Here is a 6,765-nt window from a genome sequence, read left to right as displayed (position 1 = left end):
GCCTTAGGCCCTTTTAAAAACAATTTTAACAAGCTGAGTTACCTGGTTTTCTAGCCTATGGCTAATTAGAAACCATGAATTTGAAGGGGCAAGGGTACAAAGGACAGAAATAGCAACAAGAAAAGACAGCTAACAATGACAGTGAAGAAAAAAAACACTGTGACAAGCAGACAAAAGAATTCACTAAACCTAGTGGTCTGGTACCATTTAATTTAGGGCAAACAGTATTTATTACATAAACCAGTAGTGCCTGAGGGCACCTCTGTTGTTATTATGAAAGAGCAGTCCCTGATGTTCATAGTGATGATCCTAGGAAAAGTAAAAGATGTTTATTTTCCCCCTTTTTCTGGTGTACCCTGCTATTTCATTAGTGTAGAGATTTCCGGGTATGGAAACTTCCTCCACTAACACAGATAAACAACACCTCTTACTTTTAGAAAGTTGCGTTGCCTGGGGGCACAAAGAAGTTAAGTGACTTGTCCATGGTTACATAGTTAATACCCTCAGAATCAGGAGCTGAAACAAGGTCTTCCAAAATCCAAGACACATCCTCAAATCAGTATACCAAATTATCTCAAATGCAGGGAGTGGTGCATTGTTTTTGTTTTGGGGTTTGTTTTGGTTTTAATCAGTGTAATAGGCATATACATCCTAGTTATTTGGAAAGCTCAGCTAGCCAGAATAATTCATTTTTCAGGAAATCTGGTTTAGGAGAAATGTGTGACACCCCATTTTAAGAGGTAATGATAAACACAAGAGTGTCTAAGGGAAAGCAACCAAGATAATGGCAGGTCTTGAAATATGAAAAACTGTTTAATGAGTTTAGGATGAGAAGTTTAAGAAAGAGAAGACTTGGGGGGAAGAAATGGAAAGTAATCAATGTTTTCAAACATTTGAAGGGATCTTAGGAAGAAAAGAGAGTAAACTTATTCTCTGTTACTTCAGAGGCCTGAAGTTACAGGGGAGCAGATCTCAGCTCAGTAAAAGAAAGACTTGTGTGAAAGACCAACAATATAATGAAAGAATTCATAAACTGATGAGAGAGGGAATTCCCACAATGAGTGGAGAAGCTGGACAAAACAGCCTTTAAGGTGTCTTCCAGCATTGGATTCTATACTCTTTCTCCTTTGGGGAGTCTTCCCTAATGACACTAGTCAATACAGATTATTCCTCCTAATTCTCTACAACCTTTAGTATACACTCCTTACATTTTGTCATATGCTATTCAGTTTAGCAGCTATCAAGACCTGGGATTTAGAAATAGAGGGACCTTAGTTATCATCTAATCCAACCTCTAATCATTTTGTAGATAGAAACTGAGGTGCAGAGAAGGGAAGTGACTGTGTCTATTAAGTCAGAGCCAAGATTCCAGTTCCAATCTCCTAACTCCAAGCCCAGAGCACTTTCAATACATTGTCTAGAATAGTGGTTTTCCAAGTGTGGTTCAAGAACTCCTGTGGGTTACTGAGACCCTCTCAGGGGATCTACAAGGTCAAAACTATTTTCATAGCAATAAAAAGATATTATTTGCCCCTTAAATTTTTGTCTTTTACACCTACAAATCTATGTGAGAACAGATTTTCTCCATATTCTGCTACCAAAACAAAATGTTGCAAAAGATTTCATGCAGAAGCAGAGATGAAAATCCAGCTGTCTTCTATCATGACCAGACTTCAAAGAGATTTGCAAAAACATGTAAAGCGATGCCACTCTTCTCACTAAAATTTTTATTTGGAAAATAAAGTTATTGTTCACTAAAACATACATTATTTATGTTAGTAAGTAATGGGTTTGCTATTGTTATTTTAATTAATTAATAAGTAAATACTTTACATTTCTACTTTTTATTTCTAATACATAAATATTGATAAACAAAAGCACTTCAGGGTCCTCAATAATTTTAAAATGTGTCAAAGGGTCCTGAGACAACAACAAAAAAAAGTTGGAGAATCAATAACCTAGAACACTGCTTGAGCTTGAGCATTCAAATACACAAGCATTTATTAATCACATTCGAGGCATTGGCCCAGCTGCTTGGGCATAGAAAGACAAAAATAAAAGCAGTGGCTGTCCTCAAGAAACTTATATTCTCCAGCAAGAAAGCAACATATCCACAATCAGATACAAAATAGATACAAATTAATTTGGGGGGGTGGGAGGACACTACAACTAGAAGGATTCAGAAAAGCCCTGTGTAGGGATGGCATAGCCTTAAACAGAATAAAGGATTCTAAGGGGAGGAAGAGGTGACTTAGGGGAGTATTGAAAGCACTAGGGATGGTCTTGTCCAAAGACATAGAGAGGGGAGGTAGACAGACTGTAGAAGAACAGGGACACCACATAGGATACTGGTTGAATGTTGAGTGGATGATAGACTTTTCTTGGAGGTTATTAAAGGGACCTGTGTGGTATGGACAACCCCATCTTAGAGAGTCTGGAAAGGGTCAACGCAGCCCATCTTCCATTCTCTGTGGCTCTGAGGCCAGGAATGAAGAGGAAAACTGAACCCCCTACAAAGGGCCTCAACTTACCCTTGACTCTCAACTCCTATCTTCTAGGACCTTCCTCCAAGTTGTTCCCAAAATTTGTAAAAAGTTCCTACCAGGCATTAACCAGGTCTTAATTATATTTGCCCCTTCCCTAGGCCCATCACAGTGTTCTTTTTTTTGTGTGTGTGTGGGGCAATGGGGATTAAGTGACTTGCCCAGGGTCACACAGCTAGTAAGTGTTAAGTGTCTGAGGCTGGATTTGAACTCAGGTACTCCTGAATCCAGGGCCGGTGCTTTATCCACTGTACCACCTAGCTGCCCCTCATCACAGTGATTTATAGCTAGAAAAGACAAATATTTAATGAAATGAATGAGTGAAAAAGTGAACAATGGAGGGCGGGGCATTTGGAAATAGCTAGGAAGTGAGATGGAGGCCTGGTTCTGGGCAAAATGGGAATACAATTTATATAAGGAATTGGATCGCTATCCTTAAACAGGCTGGATGAGAGGCGATAGAATATACAATAGAAAGAGCAGTGAACTCAAGGGTCAAGAGATGGATGCTCCTGTCCTGACTTTGCCCGTGTACTCGATTTGTACAGCAAACTTCACTTCCTTGGTCCTGATTCCTCATCTGTATGCCAAAAAGCTAGGATGGGCTTAGATAGCCTTTAAGGCCCCTTCCTGTTCTAATATTTTATGACTTTCTGTGAAAGTTAGAGAACAAAATAATTAAGTAGTCAGCTGACATATGCAGATTCTAAGAGCTGCGGGAGCTTAGAAAAGGGAGAGCTGATCCCTGTGGGTTGGCACAGCCAGAGAAGCCTCAGGGCTCCACTAAGGACGTGGGACCTGAACTTGAGTTTCAACAAATACTTAAAGCATAGCTAAGTTTTACATAATTGAAAAGGAAGGGAGGATGAATATATATGGAGTTCTTAAAAGGTCATGGGTAAAGACCTAAAATATTTAAAAGGTCACATAAAAAATTAAAGGAAAATAGAAGAAGATATTTTTTCTAACTATAAAGGGAGGCAAAGAAACTGACTTTTTAATTAAGAAATAGAGAGCACCCCCAAAATAGACAGGTGTGATCACACAAAATTAAAAAGCTTTTAATGCATAAAAATTGTAGCTAGAATGAAAAAACTTGAATAGTAGGAAAATCTTGGCATTAAATATTTCCGATAAAAGTCAGATATCCAGGGGCAGCTAGGCGGCGCAGTGGATAAAGCACCGGCCCCGGATTCAGGAGGACCTGAGTTCAAATACGACCTCAGACATGACATTTACTAGCTGTGTGACCCTGGACAAGTCACTTAACCCCAATTGCCTCACCCCCCCCCCAAAAAAAAGTCAGGTATCCAAGATATTTAGGAAATTGACAGTGGTATACCAAACTAGGAGTGATTCTCCAATAGATAGATATATGGCCAAAAGATATAAAAATTTCTTTTTAAAAGAAGAATCACATAGTAACAACCATATGAAAAATGCCCCAAATCACAAATAAAAGGAGAAAATGCCAGTTAAAACAACCATGACATTTCATTTCGCACTCATCTAATTCATAAAGATGATAAAAGATAGAGATAATTCATATTGGAGGGACTGCAGAAAGGTAAACACACACTATTACTACTGGTGGAGTTGTGAATTGGTTCCTCTGTTCTGGGAAACAGTTTAGAATTAGGCAAGAAAAATTACTGAACTATTGATCAAGGAATCCCACTACTGGATATTACCTCAAGGGGATCAAAGACAAAAAGAAAGGCCTCATATTTAACAAAAATATTTATAGCAGCACTTTTTGTGGGAGCCAAAAACTGGAAACAAAGTGAGTGCTTATCCACAGAACAATGGTTGAACACATTGTGCTATGTGAATGTGACGGAAGGTTGTCATACATCAAAAAATGATGGCTATGAAGAATTCAGAGAAACATGGGAAATCTCGAATGAATTGATGCACAAGTAAATAGAACCCAAGGAACAATATGTACAGTGACTACAATGATGTTAATTAAAAGAATGCTAAAAGGAAGTTTAACTCTGAGTAACTGTAATACCCCTTCTTGGTCTTGGAGAATAGATCAGAAAATACCTCTCCTTCCTCCTAGCAATGGGGGGGGGGGAGCCCGGGGCGCAGAGGTTGTGGCAATTCTGGGGATGGGACATTGCATGTGCCATCCAACGTGGTCACTGAGTCATACAGTTTTTCTTAACTGTTTTTCTTCATTCCAATGATTGTAGGAGACTTATCTGGAAATGGTTGTGATGTCAGTAAGGTCTTTTTATTTTTCATTAAGACATTTGGAGAGGCGGATGCTGGAGAGAAAGGGTCCTAGATACATCAATCTAGACAAAGGGTACCTAGTTTTATCCTAAGGAAAAGCTATTTTTCACTCCTTCCAAGTCTTGTAAAGTGAGGCTGTTGTCACTGACAAGTGGATAAAGTGAGGTCCTGTAACAGCCACTGACTTGGAAGTCTACTAGCAGATGGTGATCGTTTTGTTCATAGGCTCATACAACTTGGAGATGGAAAGGACAGTCGTGTCAGGGCTTCAAGTCACGAGGGACTTGGGTTTGAATATCACTTCTTACTGGCCATGTGACCCTGCCCCAGATGCTGAGTCTACTTCAGCCTATTTCCCCAACTGTAATATAGGGTTAATCCTGCAGGTCTTAGCGCTCATTAGGGTCTAAGCATAGGGGGAGCCAGGTGGTGAAGTGGATAGAGCACTATCCCTGAAGTTGGGAGGACCTGAATTCAAATCTCACCTCAGACACTTACTAGATGCATGACCCTGGGCTAATTGCTTAATCCCAATTGCTTTAAACATCTAGGGCCATCTCCAGTTGTCCTGATATATATCTTGCCACTGAACCCAGAACAACAACAGCTTTCAAATGAGACAACGTGAGTAAAGTGCTTTGTAAACCATGTACTGTTACCAAAATGTCAGTTATTATTATTAGAGATCTAGTCCAATCCTCTCATTTTATAGACAAGAAAACTGAGGCCCATAGAGGAGCACATGCCATTGGTAACAGTCAGATATTGAATCCAAGTCTTCTGCCTATAAGGCATTATTATACCAGACAGGCCTATTGTGGGTCTTGACTTAAATTATCCTATCCCAGGCCTCCTCCTTTCAACTCCCTATGACCCAACCCTGAGGGCAAGTGGGTTCAGAAAATCTGACTGAAGGAAGGACTCCAGGGCCATTCTGAGAAGAGGGGGCTCCACCCACCACCCTCTGCTAGGAAGGAGCCTACCCTGGTCCCCCCCCCCCCTTCCCCCCCCCCCCCCCCCCCCCCCCCCCCCCCCCCGCAGTCTGCAGCCTCCAGCTCTAGCTGGATTCAACTCCACTGGCAAAGGCCCCGAGGCTTCTGGGGAAAATGGCTTCCTTGTGCTCTCTCTTTGACTCCTTGCTAAGCAGCTGTTCTAGGATCAGCAAGGTGCAGGACCATAATAAGGTATGGGCATGGGTGATAGGCACCAGAAAAGGTTAGCTCTGATTTCCAGAACCTGAAAATGTATCTAAAGGTTCGGATTCAATAGTAATTTCAATTCAATTCAGCAAACGAGATAGAAAGATAAATAGAAAGAGCTCTAGTCCTCAGGGGAAGGGAAATATTGCTGTTTCCTCCAATTCTGATTCTCCACTCCCCCCCCCCGCCCCAGGTTCCCTACATCCCTGAGTCATTGCAGCTCCACGCTAGGAAAATATACTCCCTTCAGATGGAGGGATGGGGGAAGGGGGAGGAAATCCGGATTTGGAGATAGAACAAAGGGACTTCGGAGACCATTCGGTCCAACCCCTTCATTTTACATAGGAGGAAGCTAAAGCCCAAAGGAAGATGATTTGTCCAAGGTCACATAGGTAAATGACAGAGGCAGGATCTGACACAGCTTTATGCTTGAAGTTGGGTCAGAAACACAATGGAGAATTTGCAGAACACAACCCATCCATGCCTGCCAGTACTGTGTAATCATTGTCCACATTCTACCATGGGTTTTTGTTTTGGGGGGTTTTTTGCAGGTCAATGGGGGTTAAGTGACTTTCCCAGGGTCACACAGCTAGTAAGTGTCAAGTGTCTGAGGCCGTATTTGAACTCAGGTCCTCCTGAATCCAGGGTCCGTGCTTTATCCACTGCGCCACCTAGTTGCCCCTCGTACCATGTCTTTTTAAATTTGTTTTTGTATATTTTATTTTTTCCAATGACATGTAAGAATAATTTTAATTTTTTTTTAAATCTTAAGTTCCAAATTC

This window comes from Dromiciops gliroides, chromosome 1, assembly GCF_019393635.1.
Source record: "Dromiciops gliroides isolate mDroGli1 chromosome 1, mDroGli1.pri, whole genome shotgun sequence".
NCBI lineage: Eukaryota > Metazoa > Chordata > Mammalia > Microbiotheria > Microbiotheriidae > Dromiciops > Dromiciops gliroides.
Note: the sequence above shows the minus strand (reverse complement) of the source record.